General features: G+C 37.7%; 1 protein-coding gene and 1 non-coding gene across 3 annotated transcripts in view; one reads left to right on the top strand and one right to left on the bottom strand.

Annotated features, from left to right (window-relative positions):
• GRM7 (glutamate metabotropic receptor 7) overlaps nt 1-26,628 on the top strand; it is a 906,501-nt gene that overhangs the window by 76,924 nt on the left and 802,949 nt on the right. The gene's annotated exons all lie outside the window — the stretch shown is intronic.
• On the bottom strand, nt 10,154-10,274 carry LOC118908701 (small nucleolar RNA SNORA66). The gene has a single exon (XR_005023304.1). It is a non-coding gene; the product is annotated as a small nucleolar RNA SNORA66 (small nucleolar RNA).

The following is a 26,628-nucleotide window of genomic DNA, read 5'->3' as shown; positions in this document are numbered from 1 at the left end:
TTTATTCTGTGTCAAAAAGCTCCACAGTAGACAATTAATGCACAAGTCACAGTGATTGCTGCCCTGAGGGCTGCATTACCAGATGAAATTACAAATCTCAAATTCCATCATTACCCTGGTATTTATTTTTTGTTTTTGTGGTCTAGGAAAGCTGTCATCTTAAATGGAATATTTACTAACAGGCTATGAGTGTGTCTTCCGGTTTCTGCCCCCTTTAAATCTAGAGCAAGGTGTCCAGGTGTGAATATTAGTATGTTGCTCATATACTAAGGTGCTACTGCTTTTTGTTTTCACTTCATAGCATCTGTCTTGCCAATGGGTTTCAGCCCCGGGCAAGTTCGCTATGGATTCAATGTGACCAAAGAAATTGACAGCAAAAAGTTCTTTGAGGTGAAAGGGTTTATTAGCCGTCTTGTTCTCCCGGCGGTAGGTCTCTGCCTCTGCCCAGAGCGCTGGGCCGAGCTCTCTATATAGCGCAATAATAGCTTATTGCCTAAAGATGTGGAAGCGGTAGCCTAGCAACAGGCCAGTTACATCATCAGGTGGTTTAAGTTCAGTGAGGATCCTGGCCTTAGGAACCCCAACTTCCCCACAGCACCCATACAAAATATTTATATGCCACCCTAGGTTACACTGGAGGGTATCTAAATGGAGCCTGCTAAAAATTTTATATACTTCTTTATATTAAACAATGATAAAAATAAAATACAACAACTATAATATAAATAAACATTTATAATAACAGCTATGATAGGAATATGAAGTATGTGGGAAGATATTAAATAACTCATATAAAACTTTCAAATTATGTTCTTCATGTTTTTTTCATGAGAATTTTGTGCTTGTTTCCACAAACATAAATTTTTCTGTCAGATCTTTTACTTTAAGTGGTGACTACAGTTCTAATCATGATATTCTAATAATATTATCTTCCAGTTTTTGATAGTCACATTTGGCAAGAAAATTCAAATTATTTTTACAGCCATTCAAAAATTTTCAAGAGTTGTTTTTTTTTTTAAAAATCTAGTTTTTCTCTTCTTTTTTTCACATGCAAAAAAATTATTGGGATATCACCAGGCTCATTTGTGGAAGATTGATTTCACTCCCATTTGTTGCTTTTACAAGTATGTCTCAATAATGATGGCAGAAGGTACAGAGGTTGTTAGATCCCCCACATCTACTCTGCAGTCATATCATCTTTATATGAAGACAAAGTTATGGAGCGACTACCTTAAAACGTGCAGACAAAATTGCCCTAGACTGTAGCCCCTGACGTGCTGCATCTCCGTCCTGGGACCTGCGTTCCTCCGGCAATCCCCTTCTCACCATAAGCACTAGTGCACTCTGCAGCTGGCTGTTGTAGAAGTTACCTCATTGGTTGAATGTCCAGCAAACTGTGTTAACCCAGGGGTGTGGGTGTTTTTCATTGTGTCTGCCATCTTTGACCGCTCTTGATCCCTGTGTCAGGCTTTGCCTCTCTCAGGTTACCTTCCCTGGAGACCCAAGAGAGTCTACTCATGGCTAAATGTGAATAGGTCCAAGGTTTTGGGTAACTCAGGCTTCTGCTGTCAGCCCCTGAGGGTTAAGGGGATCATTATCTCATGTCCCACTTATAAACATTAGATTCACAATTATATAAGTAAGCAGATTGGTTGGGACCCTATGCTTTAGGTATGTGACTTAAAATAGCCTTGAAGGTCTTTGAAAGTAATAGCAAAATGGCAAACTCTATTTTATCCTTTCTTTGTCTAGAAAAACCTGCAGCTTCAGAGGAACTAAAAACAGGCTTTTCATACTGAAAACAGAGATTTTTTTCTTTGTCTTTCATTTAAGACAATCAATAAGAAGGTAACACACTTTGAACAAAAAAGGGTAATTCAAGTGAGGTTGGTGCTTTGCCTCAGCCAGAAAGGTAATGGAGAGGACTTGAGGAGGGAGAGCAAAATAAACATGCTTTTTCTGCTGAATTTAACCTTGAATTGTTAGACTTAATTCTACTATTAATGATTTTGAACTGTTTCAGACATACCTGCGTTTAAATATAAGCTCAAAAAAGGCATTCTAAAGTGAAATGAAGAGTATTCTGAGTGGTCTTGATATGGAAATAATGGTTTCATTCTCTGTCTATTTTAGTCTTCATGCATTTATTCATACTCATATTCATTTATTCATCTATTTACCTATTCATTCATATGTTCACCAAGTATTTGTTAGTGTGGACTCTATACTGGCATTGATCTATGTACTAGATTTGAAAGGTCAAACAGTCATTGGCATTTTTGGTCTATGGGGAGTTACAGTGGTTAATACATAATTATTGTACAACTGGACAAGTACCATTATGGTCTGAGCAGACTATCAAGAAAGAACTATTTCATTCAGTCTTGTTATAGATCAGACTGCCTGTCCACAATGGAAATCCACCTACTAGAGGTTATACTTTTAATGCACCATCTATGACCTAATTACTTTTATTTTACCTGTGTTGAATCAGGTTCTTTGCATATAATGACTATATTCTATTAAATATACTTTTAGCTATTTCTTATGATACCACCCCCTTCCTCAAAAGTATATATCTTATTTTTGTAAAGTGGCAATACTACCACAATTACTCTAGTAAGAGTATGAGGATTAAAAGAAATAATGCCCTAAAAGTCCTGATTTTAACAGCTTTTTGAGGTATAATTGGCATATAATAAACTGCACATAACAAAAATGCACAATATAATAATTCTCCTTGGGTAAATTCTTAGAAGTGGAATTACTGGGTCAATGATTTTTCTATTTTTAGTTTTTTGTGGAACCTCCATACTGTTTCCCATAGTGACTGTACCAATTTACATTCCCACCAACAGTGCAGGAGGGTTCCCTCTTTTCCACATCCTCTCCAGCACTTGTTATTTCTTGTCTTTTGGATATTGGCCATTCTGACTGCTGTGTGAGGTGATATCTCATTGTGATTTTGATTTGCATTTCCTTGATGATTAGTGACATGGAGCATCTTTTCATGTGCTTCCTGACTATATTTCTTCTTTAGAAAATGTCTCTTCAGGTCCTCTGCCCATTTTTGTGTTATTTGTGTTTTTGGTGTTGAGTTGTCTGAATTCTTTATATATTTTGGATGCTAACTCCTTATCAGTATGTATTGTTTATGAATTTGTTCTCCCATTCTGTAGGTTGCCTTTTGTTTTGTTGGCTTCATTTGCTGTACAGAATCTTAAGTTTTTCACAGATGCCCATTATCAGGTTGAGGACATCCTCTCCTACTCCTAATTTTCTGAGAACTTTTTTCCGGAATGTGTATTGGTTTTCTTAATTGATTTTTCTACATCTGTTGAGATTGTTATATGACTTTTCTTTCTTAGGATATTAATAAATTTAGTTGCATTGATTTTCAAATACTGAAACATCTTTGTATTCCCAAAATAAACCTAATTGGTTATGATATATGGTGCTTCTTATATATTGTTAGATTTTATTTCTAAACTTTGGTCTGGAGTTTTGTATCTGTGTTCATGAAATTGATAAGAGTTTTATATTCTTGTAATGCCTTCTTTTCCTTCTGATTTTGATATCAAGGTAATGCTGGTTTCATAGAATAAACTGGAAAGTATTCACTCATATTCAATTTTCTGGACTTTGTGTAGAACTGGTATTGATTCTGTCACATAGTAGAATTTACCAGTGAAGCCATCTGGACTGGAGTTTTTATTGTGAGATGATTTTTTTTTACCCACAAATTTGGTTCCTTTAATTAACACAGACCTATTCAGATTTTCTGTTTCTCAAGGGCTCTTGGTCACTTGTGTCTTTCATCTACGGTATTAATTTATTGGCAAAATGGTGTTCATAATATTCCTTTTTTATCCCTTTAATATCTATAGAATCTGTAGTTATGTCACCTCTCTCATTTCTGATATTGGTAATTTGTATCTTCTCTCTTTTTTTTCCTGATCAGTCTGACTAGAAGTTTATATATTTATTGATTTAAAAAATTATTTTTGGTTGTGATGGATTTTCTTTATTGCTTTTGTTTTCTATATTGACTTGTCTGATCTTTAATACTTTCCTTTGTCAGTTGACCTTGGGTATAATTTTCTGTCCTTTCTTCTAGCTTCTTGATCTGGAACCTGAGGTCATTGATTTCAGATTTTCAGATCTTCCTTCTTTTCCCAGTGTAGGCATTTATTGCTGTACATTTCCTCTTATATACTGCTTTAGTGTCATTCCACAAGTACCAATGAGTTTTGTTTTCATTGGCATTTAGTTCAAAATAGTTTAATTTCTCTTTTGATTTCTTCTTTGACTCTTGGGTTGTTTAGAAGTGCATTAAAGTTTACTAATGTAATAGACTTTTTTCAGAGACCTTTCTATTACTGACCTCTAATTTGTAGAACTTAGATTTCTTGAAGCTTGTTTTATGGCCCAGAATATGGCCTATTTTGATAGTTATTCTAAGTACATTTCTCTGTGTGTATGTATGTGTTCCACTGTTGTTGGGTAAGGAATTCTCTAAATGTCAATTAGGTCAAGTTAGTTGATAATGTTTTAGAAGTCTAGTAATATACCTTTACTGGTCTTTTAATCTGCTTATTCTTTCTATTACTTTGCATCATGTAATTTTGTAGCTTTTCTTTTTTTTGCATAGACATTTAGCACTATTATGTCCTCTTGATAGATTGATCCCTTTATCACCATGAAATGATCTTTTTAATCCTTTATAATATTCTGTACTCTGAAATCTACTATGGCTGGTCTTAATATAACCCCTCAACTTTCTTTTTGTGGTTATTGATACTGTTAGGTTTAAGCCTATTGTCTTGCTCTGTGATTTCTATTGCTTCAATCTGTACTTTATCTTAGATTTCAAATATTCTTGAGCTTTATTCTGGGATAAAGTTATGTTACATAAAACAGTTTCATTCTTTCTGGTCTTGCATTTAAGAGTTGTTAGGAATGAACAGAATCATATTTAGTGTAGGGCAAATAATTCCACACAACTGACACAAGACCTTCTGAGTCCTCTATCCAATATCCTGTAAATTATAAGGTTTCCTCAAGGTCCTATGTGCACCAGTCTCTATTACCTCTAATCCTTTTGAACCATTCTCTTCTGATTTCTGTTTGTTTTTTCACATGCATGCACTGGTTAGTTTCTGCTAGATGCTTGAGGTGAACCCTTGCAAATCTCTGGAGTTCTGTGTGTGGCTTTCTCCTTTCTGGAATTCTGTCCTATCAACTCTAGTGGTAGAGTTTATTGTCCCGGCTCTCAGCTCTGTCACATCCTCCACTCCAGGAGTCTGCCAGGCTCTGCCTTGTTTCCTTCAAGGCTCTGTGGTCTGAAAATTCTATCAGTGCAGTATGCTGGGACAATCACAGGGCTCACTGCATTTGTTTTCTGTCTCTTAGGGATCACTGACCGTCATTACCTGATAACCAGTGTCTTGAAAATATGTTTCACATTCCCTTCCTCCTCCCTCCTTCCCTCCCTCCCTCCCTCCCTCCCTTCCTTCCTTCCTTCCTTCCTTCCTTCCTTCCTTCCTTCCTTCCTTCCTTCCTTCCTTCCTTCCTTCCTTCCTTCCTTCCTTCCTTCCTTCTCCTTCCTTCCTTCCTTCTCCTTCCTTCCTTCCTTCTCCTTCCTTCCTTCCTTCTCCTTCCTTCCTTCCTTCCTTCCTTCCTTCCTTCCTTCCTTTTTCTCTCTCTTTCTTAAATGGTTTGAATAGGAGGATAAATATAGTCCCCACATTCTATCTTAGCTAAAATCAGGAGTGTATGAGCATATAAAATCGAGTTAATGGTTCCATAGGACTTTTCTTCCTATATTACTCTATTACCAACATCTTCATGGTTAAAACAAAGTTTCATGGTTCTCTGTGGGTTTCCTCAATGTAGTCATGATGCAAAACTCCAATGACAATGGATGACTGACTGCACAGCACAGCATCTGTTCTTAATGAAATAAAGAAGATTCACATTTCTACATTATATTAGTGAGGGTAATATGAGCTGATGTAACAGCAGATCTCTATTTGTTACTGACTTCACATAGAAAAAAAGTTTATTTCTTGTTCATATAATAACCCAGCATGGTATTTCTGATTTGCTGAGGGTTTTTCTCCATGAAATGAATCAGGGACCCAGCGCCCTCTTCCATATTTGGACTTTGCCATTTCCTAGGGCCTCAATACCTTTGGAATACAGCTGGAAGACAGGGGAAGACAGCAAGGAAGGCATAGAAGCCTCTGTTCTTTCCAAATGTGTGAGTTTTAGCCAGTAATATTACCTTCATAGGAACATTATTATGGAAATGAGATAATATATATAAACCAGTGCGCAGAAGGGATGTCATAACATTAATGTAATTGGGGAGGAAAACCATCACTAGCTTTTGTGTAGAGACATCCCCCAAACATATGATACAGTGTGAATTGTTTATACCACAAAGTAGGGAAATATTAATAACTTTGGTTTTATAAGACCTACCTCAGGTTAATTTTAGGATCATTAGTAAGCACTATTTCTATTTGGAAATTTAGTACCTTGCTTGAGGCTCTCTCATAGATATTTTTATTTTATTAATGTTTATTATATATATTTTATACAATACATATATCTTTTTATGTAAATGTACATTATTATTTATATATTTCTTAAAAACATAAAAATGAATTCAGAAACAGATAGAACTATGCCACTGAAACCATACCCCTAAGCAAGCCAAGCATGAGGTCCACAGTCAAAAGGAGTTTTAATCTATGAGTAATGCCTGAAGTGAGTGTTGAGGTGAGGAGGTGGGAGTGCTGCCTGCATACCCTCCCTCTGTTCTGAGGTGGTTTCTAATTCAGGTTTGGTTAGTACATCATGCAGAGAAACCCTGCTACTCCCAGATGTTTTTCTTTGAGGCTTTGGGCAAATTCAAGCACCATAAAGTATTCTTTTTAAATAAGGAGGAAAACTTGAAAGTTTTTTGTGACATCTCTCTCATATGCATTCTTCCCTTCACTTATGTGAATGGCCTTTCTCCATATCACTTCCCTAATTCTTAAGAAGCCTTTAAGAGTAACCTCAAAGCCTGTTTCTTTTATGAAAAGTTATCTGTTTAGTACTGCTCATACTCATCTTTTGGCACCCCTTGAAACAATGTTCCTATCTCAGTTGAGTTCAATCATAGAGAGTCTTTCTAATCATTTAAATATGTTACTATGCCTCATTCAAGTAGCACAGGGCCAGAGAATGCTTTTTGAAGGGAGAGGCTAATCCCTGAAGGCAGACATTGATTATTTCATAAATTAAAATTTGCAACTTTGTGATACTGAACACATTGACTAGAGAACTATAAATTCAATTAAAATGGCTTGCAATGATGGCCCTACAAAAATACTGTTGAGAATAACATCAAGTTTGCATCAAGCTGAATATCAAAAAGAGCTAGTGACTATTTAACCTTGCATTTCTATGTATAGATGTAGTGGAAGGATTTTCACATTTGAATTTTATTTCTGTGGTAGGTCATTTAAGATGCCTTAAGTGACCCTATGAGCATCCTTTTAAGGTTACCTTTGGACCCTGGTGTTTCATCTGGAGGCTGTCCCCATGTGCAATTCTAAAATTTTCTATAAAGGCTCTCTCTTGCATTTTTATTTCATGAGCTGTTTCTATTTAGTTAAAATTCATCTCTTGGATGTAGGGATATCTCCCAGGATACAGAGCTTTCCATTCTCAATTAAGGTGTCTAGCTGCCAGCTTGCCAAGGGCAGTGAGCTCCAAACATAGCTGGATGGCAGTGGAAGCCCAATGAGATGCGTGACATCGCTTCATTCTAAAATGGGTATTCCCTGAGGGTTGCCTCTAACATACACACAAAATTCTCCCTCTGTATTTGCATTTCCAACACTGATCACAAATGTAAACATTGTTCTTTGGTGTCCCATAGGTAGCACATTTTGCATAGGATATTTTTATATTGTATTGCACCTTGATATCAATTGTTTTTACTGGTTTCTGGTTGTGTCTCAAGTTGAAGTATTGTTTTCAGAACTTTCATGCCCAGTCCTGTTTACTTTCCCATCTCTCACTTGCATACCAGAGCACATGAAGTAACACCTTTCCTCATATCACCACTGATCCAGTCCCTATTGCCCTACCCTCAGACGACCTGATTTGACAGAAAAGGAGATTCATTCCCAGGTATTTATGAACACATGTGAAACTATTAATGCTTCATCCATTCATTCAGTGTATTAGCTGTGGAGGAAGCAACCATGAACAAGAGGGGCATAATCTCTGTCTTCATGCAATTGATAATCCACAGGGGAAGAATGACATTAAGCAAACAGGTAAGCCAGTAATTCAAAAACAATTGGATGCATTTTATAAAGGCAAAGTGTAGGCTGTTATGACAGAAATAGAATAGGGAATGAGAGCTGACCTGGTTTAGAAGCAGGTGCTCAAAGATAACAGATGGACTTTTTAAATAACTTTACTGTGATATAATTTATGTACAATACATTGTTCACATTTAGAGAATACTAAATAGTATGAGTTTTGACTCATGTGTGTACCCACAAAACCATCATCACAATCAAAATACCAAATACATTATCACCCCCAATGTTTCCTTGTATCTCTTTTAATCCTTCCTAGTCTCTATGCCTTACCAAATATTAGTTTACATTTTCTAGAATTTTATAAAAATGGTATTATGTTCTTTCTTTTGTTCTTTTTTTTTTTTGGCTTGACTTGTATATTTACATAATGATTTTGAGATCCATCCATGTTGTTGCATGTATCGATTATTTGCTCCATTTCTTTCTTTCTTTATTTGTTGCTTAAGAGTATTCCACTGTAAGAATATATCACCATTTGTTTATTTGTTCACCTGCTGAGGGACATTTGGGTTATGTCTATTATAGTCTTGTCTGTTATAACTAAAACCACTGAGAATATGTGTGTATAGTCTTTGTGTGTACATTGTACTTTCATTTACTCTGGGTTAACACCTAGGAGTGGAATTGCTGGGGCAGAATACCAGGACTTTTACGGATTCAGGGAAACAGTGTAAGAGGTTGGAGCTCACATAGAAATGGATCTCTGAAGAAGAGTTGGGACATCTGTTCTTTCCTACCCAACTGCTAACTATACAGTTCAAAGGTACCTCACGCAAGTTTTGAGTCTCAGTTCTCAGTTCTTGATCTTCCCTTTCAAATATGGTCTCCTGTAAGTTTTCCTAAGTTCCATAAATGGTACCACCAACTGCAGATTTGGGCAACACAGAGAGCCAGTCTTGATAACCCTCTCCACTCCCTGTAGTTGATGGGTCTTCAAGCCCTGCAGTTTCCCTTATGACAATCTCTACCGTTTGCACTGCCAGTGCTCTAGTACAGGTCACTGTGATCGTCCCCCAGGACCGTGGGGCAGCATTGGTCCCCCATTCCTTGACTTGTACTGTTCATCCATTGTCATAGTTAAGGCAAAATGCCCTTCAGAATTCAACAGAGTCAGTGTGAACTAGAGTATATCACTCCACAGATTAAACTTTTCAATAGCCTTCCATATTCTTGGAATAAAGACCAAAATTTTTGCCACACTTTGTACAGTTTTATACAGTCTGCGTATTCATGTTCATTATTTATTTATTTATATTAGATTCTTGGTCAATACATTTGTTGTTGTCTTTATCTGAGAAAACTTGCTAGAAAATTGTGATTTGGTTTATTAGCTCTCAGTGGCCAGCTCCTGAGCTCTGAGGAAGCTTGCCTTCTTCTGAGCTCCCCAATCTTTCTTCTAGGCAGGAGACATTTTTGGATGGTTCTACCTACAGAACAAAGTAAAATTAAGATAGAAATTTGATTTTTAAAAACCATAGCTAAAGAAGATAGAAAATAATTAGCTTTCATTGAAAAAAAACAAAAGACCAAAATCAGCTGAAGGTCAAATAGTCCAAGTTCCAATGCATGTACTTATTTATGACCTTATGCTAACTTTCCCAAACCCCAAACTTCTGTGATCAAAAATCAAATAAACATGTTAGTATAATGCTTACATACTCTTTAAGTATTATTTTCTACTCCATTCAAACATCAAAATGTAAAAGATAAACAGAAAATAATTCTTTTTTTTTTTAGTCTATCAAAAATTAACTGTATCACTATACTGTACTAGGATAGAATTAGCTTCTGAGGCTAATACATTTCTGTCACTACAATTATCTTAGCAAACCTGGTTCTCCTCGCCTCTGCAATATCATCCAGAATTAGTGATTGACTTTGCAATTCATGTTCTGGCTTAATGTACACTCTAGCCTTATGGCAGTATTACAATCCTGTTCCATGTTATAGTTCACCTATAATGGGCTTTATTCACGTCATCAGATTTTCCAAGTTTCTTCTTACCTCTGGACCTTTGCACTCTCAAGGTCCTGTCTTTCTTTCTATTTTTTATTTTATCTCATAAAACCAACTCAAAATATCATTTCCTCTGGGAAGCTCATCTCCAGGTAAGATAACTTTTCAACCTGACAGTCTGTACCAATCTTAAGCTATTAAAGTGGCCAAGACTCTGGTCAACGTTCCGGTTAAATGTAGGTCCCAAGTCATTACCATTGCATCCTTTATTCTTACCACAGCAACATGTCTTGGACATATGAAGTCCTCTAACACATTTGATCTTTGAATAAATGGCTATGAGAATGATCTATACCTTAATAATAGAAGTTTGATAAATATGTGAGAAGACAACTTAAGATATATTAAATTCAAGAAAGGTTTCCCAGTAACCAACGTAGGTGTCACCAATTTCATACACTAGAATCTATGACTTTGCTTTTAAGAGAGACCCTCTGGCTCTCATTCAAAATCTATTTCATACTTAATACAGTACTAGTAAATTCAGGCATCAATTTTCTTATACCAGAGTAAAGTAGAAGCAGAAAATTCAATGGTGAAGAGAAGAATTAATGCAGATATTTGTAGGCACACACACCACAGCAAACAGTGAAGATATTGAAGAAAAATGAAATTACTTAAAACTTCAACACTCTTGGACCATTTTGCCCAGGGTCATCTGATCTGAGACATATTTGATTAAAGAGCATGTAAATTTTGATGTTCCTAATTAAAGCGCTGATCTGGTGAGGCTGCTAATAAGGTGAAGTACCTTTGATTGTGTTGTGTGCCAGAATTGAAACTAAGTCCTCTCTGTGTATTTATTTCATTAAATCATTACAGTGACCCTATAAAATAGGTATCGATGTGTTTTATAGAGGAAGAAAGGACAACTGAGAGAAGTTAAATATCTCAGCCTTGGTCACATAGCTTTTTAACCATGATTCTAGCTATGACTCTAGCTTTCTTAGTCTAAATAGTCAAGAAAATGATTAAATTGTATACTTTATAACTAAACAAATTATATATGCCCTGTTTAAAAAACCAATAAACTTCAAGAGAACTCCATCAAAAACATTTTTTTCTTTAAATTTTGGATCCTCTCAGGAGATGTTTGAATTATCTGAAATAGTACTTAAAGTAGAAACATTTATTTCCCAATCATGCCAAATAAATTAAGTTTTTTTGGTAAATGGTTTTCAGTGATTACATTACACTTTGTGATTATCTGTGAGATTTTAGGAAACTGTGCCTCCTGAAAAGTGGCAGGAGCATGATGCTAATACTGGACAATGTATTACCCAATATGGGCTCATTAAGGGGCCCGGTTATCATCTTTAATTGCAAAGAACATATATCCCTCAAATGAGTCCATAGTCTCTTTTAATAAGTACCAGCAGTGTAAATAGAATCTCTCACTAGATCCATTCAGAATCCATTTATCTTTATGACTGTGTGTGTTATGGATCATCAGCTCATGATCATACAGACCCCATTAACGTTCATCTTCCTTATGGCAGGTTTAAAATGCTGCATCTCTATTGGGAGGTGTTTTTTTTTTTTTTTTACACTTGTGTGTGATAGACTCCTAGGTTCCTAAATGCATTTTGCTTGTAGTAATTAATTCTAGTGTTGCATTAAGCAAACATCAACTCACCAGTAATCTCTTTTAAGGTGTACTAGCTCCAGACCAGGACTCAAGATCAGCTCCCCCTCAGTCCATTCTGCCACTCTCCTAAGTATCTTCATGTTGGGTAATTCCCAACTCGGCTCCTTTTTCATACCTTGCACTCCCCTAGATTTAGGAAAGACTCATAATTTCTCTCTGGTCCCGGTATAGACTTTCCCTTCCCCAGCCACAAGCCTGAGTGCTGTGGAATCCCACAGGGCCTGGTGTATCACGAACATGCATCACCAGTGCAAATCAGCGTCTCTCCACGTTTCCTCGGATCTCACTACTGATTCATCTCCCAGAAAACCAGTAGGGCTGATCTCTCCTGCCTTCATCCCCATTTTACTTTCTACCAAAAGTCCTCACATTCAGGATCCTTAAACACCCAGATTTTATCCCCATAACACTTTGCATCTCTTAATCTGACTTAACCTCCCATCTCTTTCCAGTATGCCACTTGCCAAAGAGTTGCTATATATCCTTTGGAATATATACAGTACTCTGTTATTACCAAAATTCCCAATCTTCAGTATTTCCTCTTAATGTTTCTTTCATCTCTGGTTTGAATAAAAAAATGGATTTTCCCTGACAACACAGCTTCTTCACAGTCCCCGAAGAGGACAACTTTCTCTGCCCCATCCTACCTATAGGGTCTCATTCCCTTTCTCACTCATTACTGTTTCTGAGACACTTCTGACAAGGAAAGAAAAGAAAAGAAAAACTCAGCTTGTTTGAAGCACATGCCAACAAACTGGACTGTCCTGCTTGTCATAATCACCTACTCAATCTCATTCATTTCTCCTCATTTCCTGAATTCGTTTGCTCGCAGCCTTCTGTCTTTCTGTCACTTTTCTTGTCATTATTTTTGGAGATTTCAAAAGTCACCTGAGACATCTGCCCCAAATCCCATTCTCTCAGCTCCTTGGCCTCCGTGTATTTGGTGATCTTTCCTGCCTCCCAGCTTCGGCCACTCATTCCTTTGGACATATCCTGAAACTTGACGTCATCGCTGAGAAGCTCTCCCCAAATCTCAGTTGCTGCCACCTCACATTCTCACAGCTACCTTTGCGTTCCTTCACCATGCAGACAGTCTCATTCTTGCCATTCGCTTGGCCCTTTTTAGATCCCCAGTGACCCCATTCAGGTCAGCCGCTCCTTTTACTCCGTTTGATGCTGCAGTCCTTGTCGTCACCGCTTCTGTGCTCACACTTCAGCCCCTTTGCCCCTTCCCATCTGTTCCACCCTGACAACCACCTTCAAACTCTCCATCTATTAGACCCCTGAACCTTAAGGGGCAGAATATGGCTTGAGAAAAATGCACAAGTGTTCTGACTGGTCTCACACCCGTGTCTTAGTGGATGATTGACTATTAGTGGAAATCTACGTTGACTGGAAATCCGATGCCACACCCTCTGCCAACCAGTCACAGGTTCTTTCTGCTTAAATGTCCAGCCTATCTGTCCTTTTTCTTCTTCTTCTTTTTTTTTCACTCTTAGGTATTCTACTTATTTCACTGAAAAATAACAGACACAATCAGAGGAAAACTGCTGCATCTTCCTACTACTAAACCTACTCGCCCTTCTGCATTTTACCATGGATGACACCTCTGGGTGCTTAACTGGGGCCAAACCATCCACGTGTACTGCAGTCTCTCCACTCAGTTCGTTATCTCCCCCCATCCCCTACTCTCCCAACGGATATTTGACTCTTCCCTGCTCAGCTTAATCTATCTCTACCAGATTCTCACCATTGGAATATAGACATGCTATACTGTATATCTCTCATTTAAAAAACAAAACAAAAGGCCCCCCAAAACCCTACAAACTTCCAACAGCCAAGGTCCCATATCTCTTTTTCACTTTATAGCAAAATTCCTTGAGAAATGTGTCCAAACTCCTTTTACTTCCATTCTTCCCTCACTCCACTCTAATTGAGCTTTCATCTGTACATGTTCAATTTGCCAAATTTGATAGTCAAGTCTCATTCATCATCTTATGCATCCTCTTAACACTCTCTGAGCTAAATCTCTTTTTTTTTTCTGTATTATAATTATTTGCATACTCCCACTGAACTATCAGGAGATTAAGACTAACATATTTGTATCTCCATCTGCATAGTCTTGCACGATCCTTGTATGTATTAGATGTCGAATAACTTTTCATGGAGGAACTGCATGACAAAATAAAGAGTTCTCCCAGGGGTTAGTGATGTAAGAATTGCATCTATAGACCCTTGAACCAAGAATCAGGGGATTAGAGAATATGAAGAGTGCAGAGAACAGTGTGTTAAAATTGGTGAAATGGATGAGCATAGGGGGCTCAAATAGATAATGAAAGGGAAACATGGCTAGAACTATAAAGATAAAACTTGAGGAACTCGAGTATATGAAAACATTCTTTAGTAATCAGTGAAGATGAAAAAAAATTTCAATGACTGATAATGATGACATATTTATTCCCATCCAGTTAATACATTTAATGCAGTTGAGAAGAGGTTAAATCTGACAAAGGCCAGTTAACACAGGTAATTTGACAAAGGTCACACAACTAACAGTGTCAAGACTAGGATTCCAACCCCAAATTAAATAGAAGTTTTGCCCTTAACCACTGTGCCATACTGCAGTGTGAACTGCATTCCCGATGTAGTGGAGGGCGATAGTTTCAGATTCACCAAGAACACTAACAACCCGATAGGAGAATAAAGTAGAGGACTTTTTCCTTAAAAAAAAAAAAAGTGAACATGTTATCATTTTACTTTTAAAATTTAAGCTGCTTACTTGTCTCCAGCTATTATCAATCATGAAGTGATTGTGAGGAAGTATATCTCAAGGTTAAATGCAGGGGGAAAACTGCCTTCATCTCTGGAAAACTGCCAAAGGACCCATGTTCAGTTTGTTTCCCTGCAGTATGTAATTGCAGTTTTTATAAATAAGATTAAAAAGAGCCTTGGTAGTCTACGGGAGCCCTCATTTTCTTTGGGGATGTTTTTCAGGTGGCCAGTGTTCTGCAAAGTGGGTATAGTTGCTGCTTCAGCATAAACATTAAGTTCTGCAATTTTGCCAGGAGGGAAGTAAATTATTTGCCCAAATCTGACCACATAGAACACTCAGAAGGTGAAGGGTCTTAAAAACTTTTATTAATGGACATGCCTGCTTTGTTGAGCTTAGCGACGCCAAATATGATTTGAAACAAATGATTTTGTATTGATGATTGAAAACATTTGTTTAATAGTATTGCCAGAATCCAGATGTGTCTGGGGCTATATCGTGCCCTAACATGTATGGATAGACTACTGAATAAAAAGTATACCTGCTAATAATTTAAACCAACATAATCTATAGAATGAAAGTGGTAATCCTAATACTAAATTTCATTCACACAAACACACACACTTTAGCATTTCTGAAATCAGGGTAGAGTTTACAAATGATGTGGGTCATAGTTCAATTGGTAGAGTTTTTTTCCTTTCTTATGTAAAAGAATGGGGTGAGTTACATGGAATTTCAATTCAACAAACCTAAGAGGGTATTCTCAGTGTGAATTAGAATATAGAAGGTTACTTTTTTATTTCTATTGTGAATATCACTTTGCCAAGTGAAGTTCCTTTGGAATTTTCCCTACAAACATTTGTTTTTGAGACCTCGGTACCTTCAAGCAAACACCTTCATTTCACCACTTATTTCTGTGGAGGAAAATCTAGTTTGCTGCCTGCAGGTTCTCTCCACTGACCCACCAGCCCTGCCCTCTCCTCCTTGCACAAAGCTGAAAGGGAGGTGCTCTTCTCAAGGTCAGCAGCAGCCTCTTACTCAGCAAATTAAAAGCCTCTTGATAACTTTTGACACTAGTAAGCATTCTCCTTCTCTTCAAACTCTCTTGCCTCCCATGGTGTCTTGTCCTAGTTCTCCAACGTACCTGGTCCCTCTTTGCTGACTCTACTTCTTCCACAAGCCTTCAGAACATAGACATGTCTTAAGGATCACTATTCAGCTCTGGTGCTCTTACCATCACAATCCCCACATTTTCTGTCTTGACCGTATTCTTCTCTGTAAAGACTCCTACAAGATTTGTTTCTATCACTTCTCTCTCCTGAGCCCCGTTCTCTGTCCAATGCCCATTTTCACATGTTTTTTTCGCTGCTTTTACATCAGCCGAAAATCAAATTCATTACGTTTCTTTTACATCAGCTTCCCCTCTAGTCTTCTTGGTATCTGACAGCAACACCATCATCATTTTCCTGTCTCCCATGTTGAGTACCTCAGTGTCAATTCTGATGGTCATTTTTTCCTTTTCTTTGAACCTTATGTTGGCTTATGCCCAAGTGCAATGAATGCTTTCCTCTGAATATCTGTTTTATATGGTCTTCATTTTCTACTTTAATTTACGTTCCACCACTCTGGCCCAAATGTGTGCTTCTGACCAATTTATCATCGAGGAAATCTGAGTACCAGAGAAGCAACATTGGTGCTCCGCACTGTGGTCCTCTTCTAGCCAGCCTAGGCACCGTTTGTGGGAAGCGTCCAAGCTCCATGGCTGGTGTACAGGACCCACTCAGTACCTTCTGTCTCATGTTTGAATTAACTTGTGTCATTGCACCCCACCAAGAGTGAGGACGTCTGGGAGATGACAAGAAAGATGAGGGTGCTGCTGTCAGGTGCTAAGAAGTTATGGCGTGAAGGAATCATGGCGAGTCTGGTGTCTGAAGCACATGAAAGCAGGAAAACATGCCAAAACGGTCATCACACATTGGTCTTGAGTCAGAGAAGAATTGGACCTAAACTCAGCAAAAACTTCACCCCTTTCTATTGCTTTCTCAGCCCTGCTAAAACCACTTCCTTTCTTATTTTCTAGATACTAAATGTGAGTATTTAAAATCTCAACGTCTCAGTTTCAAGCCCATTCAAGTTTTTAGATAACTTTGAGGGAGTATGGAGACAAATTTATGAAAAGTATTCTGTATTTATATCCAAAGATGTGAGATTTCACTGTCACTCACAAGCTATGTATGTATTTTATTGAAGTGTCATTGATGTGCAGTCTTATATTGATTTCAAGTATATAACACAGTAGTTCAGCAGTTACCCATATTATTAAATCCTCACCCCCATTAGTGCAGTTACTATCTATCTATGTATAAAGATGTTATGGAATCACTGGCTATATTCCCCATGCTGTACTACCATCCCTGTGGCCAACTTATAATATCATTGAGAATTTTTGTGCCCCTTTATCCCACCCACCTTCCCCACCCATCATCCCAACCTCACCCCATGGTAACCACTAGTCACCTCTTAGTGTCTACAACTCTACTGACAATCTATATTTTTTAATGTTATTTCACTAAACCTCATTTAATTTTTTCCAGCTTTACTGAGGTATAATTGACAAATAAAAGTTGCACATTTTTAAGGTGTACAACATGATGTTTTGATATACATATAGGTTGTGAAATGATTACTAACTGTCAATCTAATTAATATACCCACCACCTCACATGATTACCTTTTTTTTTTTTAATTTTATTTTGGTATCATTAATCTACAATTACATGAAGGACATTATGTTTACTAGGCTCCCCCTTCACCAAGTCGACCCACATACCCATTCACAGTCACTATCCATCAACATAGTAAGATGCTGTAAAATCACTACTTGTCTTCTCTGTGTTGCACAACCCTCCCCATGCCCCCCCTACTATACAAGTTAATTGTAATGCCCCCTTTCTTTTTTCCCGCCCTTATTCCTCCCTTCCCACCCGTCCTCCCCAGTCCCTTTCCCTTTGGTAACTGTTAGTCCATTCTTGGGTTCTGTGCTTCTGCTGCTGTTTTGTTCCTTCAGTTTTCTTTCGTTCTTATACTCCACATATGAGTGAAATCATTTGGTACTTGTCTTTCTCCGCCTGGCTTATTTCACTGAGCATAATACCCTCTAGCTCCAACCATGTTGTTGCAAAGGGTAGGATCTGTTTTTCTCTTATAGCTGACTAATATTCCATTGTGTATATGTACCACATCTTCTTTATCCATTCATCTACTGATGGACATTAAGGTTGCTTCCATATCTTGGCTATTGTAAATAGTGCAGCGATAAACATAGGGGTGCATCTGTCTTTTTCAAACTAGAGTGCTGCATTCTTAGGGTAAATTCCTAGAACTGGAATTCCTGGGTCAAATGGTATTTCTATTTTGAGCATTTTGAGGAACCTCCATTCTGCTTTCCACAATGGTTGAAATAATTTACATGCCCACCAGCAGTGTAGGAGGGTTCCCCTTTCTCCACAACCTCGCCAACATTTGTTGTTGTTTGTCTTTTGGATGGTAGCCATCCTTACTGGTGTGAGGTGATATCTCATTGTGGTTTTAATTTGCATTTCTCTGATGACAAGCGATGTGGAGCATCTTTTCATGTGTCTGTTGGCCATCTGAATTTCTTCTTTAGAGAACTGTCTATTCAGCTCCTCTGCCCATTTTTTAATTGGATTATTTGCTTTTTCTTTGTTGAGGTGTGTGAGCTCTTAATATATTTTGGATGTCAACCCTTTATCAGACCTGTCATTTATGAATATATTCTCCCATACTGTAGGATACCTTTTTGTTCTATTGATGGTGTACTTTGCTGTACAGAAGCTTTTCAGCTTGATATAGTCCCATTGTTCATTTTTGCATTTGTTTCCGTTGCCTGGGGAGATATGTTGAAGAAGAGGTCACTCATGTTTATGTCTAAGAGATTTTTGCCTATGTTTTTTTCTAAGAGTTTTATGGTTTTATGACTTACATTCAAGTTTTTGATCCATTTCGAATTTACTTTTGTGTATGGGGTTAGACAGTGATCCAGTTTCATTCTCTTACATGTAGCTGTCCAGTTTTGCCAGCACCATCTGTTGAAGAGACTGTCATTTCCCCATTGTATGTCCATGGCCCCTTTATCGAATATTAGTTGACCATATATGTTTGGGTTAATGTTTGGAGTCTCTATTCTGTTCCATTGGTCTGTGGCTCTGTTCTTGTGCTAGTACCAAATTGTCTTGATTACTGTGGCTTTGTAGTAGAGCTTGAAGTTGAGGAGTGAGATCTCCCCCACTTTATTCTTCCTCCTCAGGATTGCTTTAGCTATTCAGGGTCTTTGGTGTTTCCATATGAATTTTTGAACTATTTGTTCCAGTTCATTGAAGAATGCTGTTGGTAATTTGATAGGAATTGCATCGAATCTGTATATTGCTTTGGCCAGTATGGCCATTTTGACGATATTAATTCTTCCTAGCCAGGAGCATGGGATTAGTTTTCATTTGTTAGTGACCTCTTTAATTTCTCTTAAGAGTGTCTTATAGTTTTCAGGGTATAGGTCTTTCACTTCCTTGGTTAGGTTTACTCCTAGGTATTTTATTCTTTTTGATGCTCTTGTGAATGGAATTGTCTTCCTGATTTCTCTTTCTATTAGTTTATTGTTGTTAGTGTACAGGAAAGCCACAGATTTCTGTGTGTTAATATTGTATCCTGCAACTTTGCTGAATTCCAATATCAGTTCTAGTAGTTTTGGAGTGGAGTCTTTAGGGTTTTTTATGTACAATATCATGTCATCTGCAAATAATGACAGTTTAACTTCTTCTTTACCAATCTAGATTCCTTGTATTTCCTTGTTTTATCTAATTGCCGTGGCTAGGACCTCCAGTACTATGTAGAGTAACAGTGGGGAGAGTGGGCATCCCTGTCTTTTTCTCGATCTCAGAGGAAAAACTTTCAGCCTCTCGCTGTTCAGTATGATGTTAGCTGTGTGTTTATCATATATGGCCTTTATTATGTTGAGGTACCTGCCCTCTATGCCCATTTTGTTGAGAGTTTTTATCATGAATGGATGTTGAATTTTGTCGAATGCTTTTTTCAGCATCTATGGAGATGATCATGTGGTTTTTGTCTTTCTTTTTATTGATGTGGTGGATGATGTTGATGGACTTTCGAATGTTGTACCATCCTTGCATCCCTAGGATGAATCCCACTTGGTCATGGTGTATGATCCTTTTGATGTATTTTTGAATTCAGTTTGCTAATATTTTGTTGAGTATTTTTGCATCTATGTTCATCATGGATATTGGTCTGTAGATTTCTTTTTTGGTGTGGTCTTAGCCTGGTTTTGGTATTAGGGTGATATTGGCTTCATAGAATGAGTTTGGGAGTATTCCCTCCTCTTCTATTTTTTGGAAAACTTTAAGGAGAATGGGTATTATGTCTTTTCTGTATATCTGATAAAATTCCGAGGTAAATCCATCTGGCCCGGGGGTTTTGTTCTTTGGTAGTTTTTTGATTACCGCTTCAATTTCATTGCTGGTAATTGGTCTGTTTAGATTTTCTGTTTCTTTCTGGGTCAGTCTTGGAAGGTTGTATTTTTCTAGGAAGTTGTCCATTTCTTCTAGGTTTCCCAGCTTGTTAGCATATAGGTTTTCATAGTACTCTCTAATAATTCTTTGTATTTCTGTGGGGTCCGTCATGATTTTTCCTTTCTCGTTTCTGATTCTGTTGATGTGTGTTGACTCTCTTTTCCTCTTAATCAGTCTGGCTAGAGGCTTATCTATTTTGTTTATTTTCTCGAAGAACCAGCTCTTGGTTTCATTGATTTTTGCTATTGTTTTATTCTTCTCAATTTTGTTTATTTCGTCTCTGATCTTTATTATGTCCTTCCTTCTGCTGACCTTATGCCTCATTTGTTCTTCTTTTTCTAATTTCAATAATTGTAACATTATACCATTCATTTGGGATTGTTCTTCCTTCTGTAAATATGCCTGGATTTCTATATACTTTCCTCTTAGGACTGCTTTTGCTGCGTCCCACAGAAGTTGGGGCTTTGTGTTGTTGTTGTCATTTGTTTCCATATATTGCTGGATCTCCATTTTAATTTGGTCTTTGATCCATTGATTGTTTAGGAGCGTGTTGTTAACCTCCGTGTGTTTGTGAGCCTTTTTGCTTTCTTTGTACAATTTATTTCTAGTTTTATGCCTTTGTGGTCTGAAAAGTTGGTTGGTAGGATTTCAGTATTTTGGAATTTACTGAGGCTCTTTTTGTGGCCTAGTATGTGGTCTATTCTGGAGAATGTTCCATGTGCACTTGAGAAGAATGTGTATCCTGTTTCTTTTGGATTTAGAATTCTATAGATGTCTATTAGGTCCATGTGTTCTAGTGTGTTGTTCAGTGCCTCTGTGTCCTTACTTATTTTCTGTCTGGTGGATCTGTCCTTTGGAGTGAGTGGTGTGTTGTAGTCTCCCAAAATGAATGCATTGCATTCTATTACCTCCTTTAATTATGTTAGTACTTGGTTCACATATGTTGGTGCTCCTGTATTGGGTGCATATATATTTATAATGGTTATATCCTCTTGTTGGACTGTGCCCTTTATCCCTATGTAATGTCCTTCTTTATCTTTTGTTACTTTCTTTATTTTGAATTCTATTTTGTCTGATACTAGTATTGCAACACCTGCTTTTTTCTCTCTGTTGTTTGCATGAATTATCTTTTTCCATCCCTTGACTTTATGTCTGTGCATGTCTTTGGGTTTGAGGTGAGTCTCTTGTAAGCAGCATATGGATGGATCTTGCTTTTTTATCCATTCTATTACTCTGTGTCTTTTGATTGGTGCATTCAGTCCGTTTACATGTAGGGTGATTATTGAAAGGTATGTACTTATTGCCATTGCAGGCTTTAAGTTTGTGGTTACCAAAGGTTCAAGGTTAGCTTCTTTACTATCTTACTGTCTAACTTAACTCGCTTATTGAGCTATTATAAACACAGTCTGATGATTCTTTATTTCTCTCCCTTTTTATTCCTCCTCCTCCACTCTTCATATGTTGGGTGTTTTGTTGTGTGCTCTTTTTAGGAGTGCTCCCATCTAGAGCAGTCCCTGTAAGATGCCCTGTAGAGGTGGTTTGTGGGAGGCAAATTCCCTCAACTTTTGCTTGTCTCGGAATTGTTTAATCCCTCCTTCATATTTAAATGATATTCATGCTGGATACAGTAGTCTTGGTTCGAGGCCCTTCTGTTTCATTGCATTAAGTATATTATGCCATTCTCTTCTGGCCTGTAAGGTTTCTGTTGAGAAGTCTGATGATAGCCTGATGGGTTTTCCTTTGTAGGTTACCTTTTTTTTCTCTCTGGCTGCCTTTTAATACTCTGTCCTTGTCTTTGATCTTTGCCATTTTAATTATTATGTGTCTTGGTGTTGCCTTCCTCGGATCCTTTGTCATGGGAGTTCTGTGTACCTCTGTTGTCTGAGAGGCCATTTCCTCCCCTAGTTTGGGTATGTTTTCAGCAATTATTTTTTCAAAGACTGTTCGTATCCCTTTTTCTCTCTCTTATTCTTCTGGTACCCCTATAATGCAGATATTGTTCCTTTTTGATTGGTCACTCAGGTCTCTTAGAATTCTTTCATTCCTGGAGATCGTTTTATCTCTCTCTGCATCAGCTTCTCTGCGTTCCTGTTCTCTGTTTTCTAGTCCATTAATGGTCTCCTGTATCTCATCCATTCTGCTTTGAAGTCCTTTCAGAGATTGTTTTATTTCTGTATTCTCCCTTCTTAGTTCTTGAGTATTTCTCTGCAAGTCCATCAGCATGGTTATGACTTTTGTTTTGAATTCTTTTTCAGGAAGATTGGCTAAATCTATCTCCCCAGGTTCCTTCTCAGGGGAAGATGTCGAAGATGTCTGGGTTAGTCTTGTCTGGCTCAATTTTTTTTGCCTTTTCATGTTGATAGGCACAGTGGTATGCTATTGACTTATCTGTCAGCTGGGAGAGCCAAGATTCTTTCCACTTGGCTCCTGGCCTTCCTTTACTGGGACAACTGCTACCCCTAGTGGCTTGTGTTCGGCAATTGCACGTAGACTGGGTCTCTGTATCTTGCTCGGCAGGTATTGAGGAAGCTCCCTTGCTGTGGGCATGGCCAGCCTCAGGCTGCTGCTCTGCTATGGCGGGGCCCTGAAAGGGTAATGGACAGTGGGCTGTTTAACTCCGTGAGGGGTCTCAGAGCTGTTCCCAGGGGGTTAGTGCTTCCGGAGTTCCCTGGAATTTCCATCTACTAGACTGTGACCTGGAATGCTTCCGTCCAGCTGTGGGGTCCCTGTCCCTTTGAGACTTTCAAAAAGCACTTGATTTTCTTTGTCCCAGGGGTGCCGGCAGCAGGACCCTCTCACAGGTCTTGCTGTGCTGCTTCCCTAGTTTCCAGCACCCCATGCATGCACTGTGTCTGTGCTCTGGTGTGGATGGCTAGGGCTGGGTGTTTAGCAGTCCTGGGCTCCCTCTCCCTCCCTGCTCTGACTCCTCTCCTCCTGCTGGGAGCTGGGGTGAGGGGCCTCGGGTCCCGCCGGTCTGTGGCTTATATCTTACCCCTTTCACCAGGTGCTGGGTTCTCACAGGTGTGGATGTAGTCTGGCTGTTATCCTGTGTCTTCTGTTCTCTCTTTTAGGGATAGTTGTATTTGTTGTATTTTCAAAAATATATATGTTTTTGGGAGGAGATTCCCACTGTCCTACTCATGCCGCCATCTTTTCTCCTCTACGTTTTCTTTTTATGGTGAGAATCCTTAAGCTCTACTTTCAGCAAATATTAACTATACATCATTATTATTATTAGATATAGCCACCATGCTTTACATTAAGTCTCCAGAAATTATTCATCTTACAACTGAAAGTTTGAACCTTTGACTGATGTCTCCCCACTTACTCCACCCCTCAGCTCCCAGTAAATACCACTCAATTCTGTTGTTATGAGTTTGACTATTTGAAATTTCAAATACAAGTGAGATCATAGTATTTGTCTGTGCCTTGCTTATTTCATTTAGCATAATGTCTTTCATTTTTATCCATGTTGTTGCAAATGGCAGAATTTCCTTCATTTTTAAGGGAGAATAATATTCTATTACATGTATATATGCCACATTTCTCATCCTTATTTAATTTATCTTTAAAATGTGGATGATAAAGCCTGCCATACATACTTTGTAAGGTTCCTATAAAGATCTTCTCAGTTAATATATGCAAAATCATTAAGATTATGTCTAATTTCATTTTCCTAATTGAGAACCCAGTCCTATGAGAATCATGAAGCAGGTTAAGTTTATTGTTCATTTTCTAACTTGTTTTTCAAGACCTACATAAAAACACACAATACTGATATCGTCTTCTTTTTTTTTTTAATCAACATCCCTCCCAGTGATTATAAACTGCTTTCTCCTCTCCTTCAAAAATATCTCCAGTCCCCCTTCACCCTTGGCCTCATAAGTACTCCAATTAAACTGTGAACTAACTTTTATCTAGGTGGCATTGAGTGAAGTGAGCTGATAAATGAATTCATATTAAACATCCATGAATGACTGTCAGGATGATCCCCAAGAGATATATACTGTAAACATTTCTTTTTGTTTAAAGGTGATTGATTATTAAACCATATGATTGAAATATCTACAGTCTAAATGTCTACAATCTAAATATCAAAAATGGGGGCATTTCTAACTGTTAGATAATATTATATGGAATTAATTCCATTTTATAAAGCTTAATAGTCTAAAAATTGGGGGCATTCCTAATTTTTGCATAGTACTCCACTATATGAAGTTAATTCCGTTTTATAAAACTCGAGAGTCCGAAAAGAAGGATTGGTAAAATGAGTTCCTTATAATGGAATACTATTCATTATTTAGAAATTATGGTGCTTATTTGTATTGACTTATAAAAATGTTTCTGAATATAATTAAAGTCATAAAAATATCATAAAATTGTGTTTACAATAGGATTTTTGTGTTATGTTTTTATATAAAAAGTTTTGCATAAGCATATTAATGATATTTAAAGTGATCAAATTATTTTTAATTATTTTTCTCCTTTTGATTTTCATATTTTCATATAATAATTATAAGTAAAGATATTTAAGTTAAATGTCATATATTATCAGAAAGGAATGCTTCACTAATGAGGGGAGGGATTTCATACATGATAACAAGAGGGCATAAGAAATATTTGGAGGGAGGAGTTTTACCTATTTTAATGTAGCCCACTGATTTATTCATTCATTTTTCTGGTGTTAATATTGAGTGTCTGCTATTGCTGGGCCCTTTGCTAGAAACTAGGGAAATAAATATTGTGGTAACAGACCCTGTTTGTACTTTTGTGTACCTCTTTTTTAATGAGAGCACTGATATAAATAAAACTGTTATATGCATATATTAGCACAAACAGTAAGAACTAGAAGGGAAATTTAAGAAAACTTTTTATAGCTCTGAACTATGAGGTTGGGATGTGTGTGTTTAAAGAAGGCTTCATTGACAAGGTGGCTGAGGTCAGAGGAATATGGGAAGGTGCTGATTGACAGAGAGATACAGAAGACCATTCCTAACAGTGGGAAGCTCTTGTCCAAAGACAGGGGTGGGAGGGAGCATGCCACTTACACTTGTGAGGATGTGACTGAAAGCCCATGTGGCTGCAGCACAGAACAGACTGGAAAAAGCTGCTTAAGAACAGACCCAGTTCTTTGTCAGAATGGCTATTAACACCTTCTGGCCTTTAATTTTATTAGCAGTGCCATTTACTTCCACTTGGTAGCTGCACTTGATGGCTGACAAACCTGCTAGAAGGAGACTCCTTTTAAACTTAAAATCTTAGGCTGCTCTTAATCGTCCCCAACCACTGTTACCTGTGAACAACTTCTCAGTGCTTTCTGGGGAATAAGTGAGCACCGTTCCGCTTGCAGCAGTCAAAGGGTCTGCTGGTAATGCACAAGCAGGAGAAAGAAGTTAAGCGACTTTTCAGCATATTCACAAACAGGTCACACTTGAGTAGATACTGAAAATAAAGTGTTCCAATGATCAGTGTCACCACGCTCTGTCATTTGCAACAGGTGTTCAGAAAGATTTTCAAACCTGTGAGGAGAATTATTTTGTAGGGATGTTTTAGACGGAATGTAAATATCACTGGTGGTTGTGTTAATGCCCTTTAAGTTCTCCCTGAACGCAGGTTCCTGTGATGGTAATAAGAATCTAAGAACTGCAGTTATCCCAGTACCAGCTCAATTCAGGAAATAGTTTGTGTTTCTAGAATTTATTTTATGTATTTTGATGGCATCATTTTACTCTCCTTTTCTATCAGTCCACATTATTAGCGTGGGCAGGAGGTGAAAGGGTCATGACAATATAATCCTCCTTTGTAATTGGTTGTTCTCTTTTGCAGATGAAAACAAATAACCTTTAATAGTAGGAGAAAGATGTAAGGATGCAAGGTCGGACTAGTAGCATAGAGATCTTGTGACCTGGAGAATTTCTGGGGGCTCCAGCTCTAAAAAGAAAGTGTATTTTGGCAGTTTGTGTTTCTTGCAGTGAGAAGAAATTTTTAGGGAGCAGAGCCAGATTCCACCAACTGGTGAACTTTCCAAAGATTGCTCATTAAGCTTTGAGTCTTTCAAGAGTTTGCACAACTCTTTCCCTGTCTTCCTACCGTCACCTTGCAAAGACACTTTTAAAAATTGAAACCCCTATTTCAGATAAATATATGTGATAAGTCAATGCATCTATTAGAAAGTTCCAAACTTGGAAAAATGAAAAATGGGTC

The sequence above is a fragment of the Manis pentadactyla genome, chromosome 1 (assembly GCF_030020395.1).
Source record: "Manis pentadactyla isolate mManPen7 chromosome 1, mManPen7.hap1, whole genome shotgun sequence".
Lineage (NCBI taxonomy): Eukaryota > Metazoa > Chordata > Mammalia > Pholidota > Manidae > Manis > Manis pentadactyla.
This window is presented reverse-complemented; position numbering and strand designations above follow the sequence as displayed.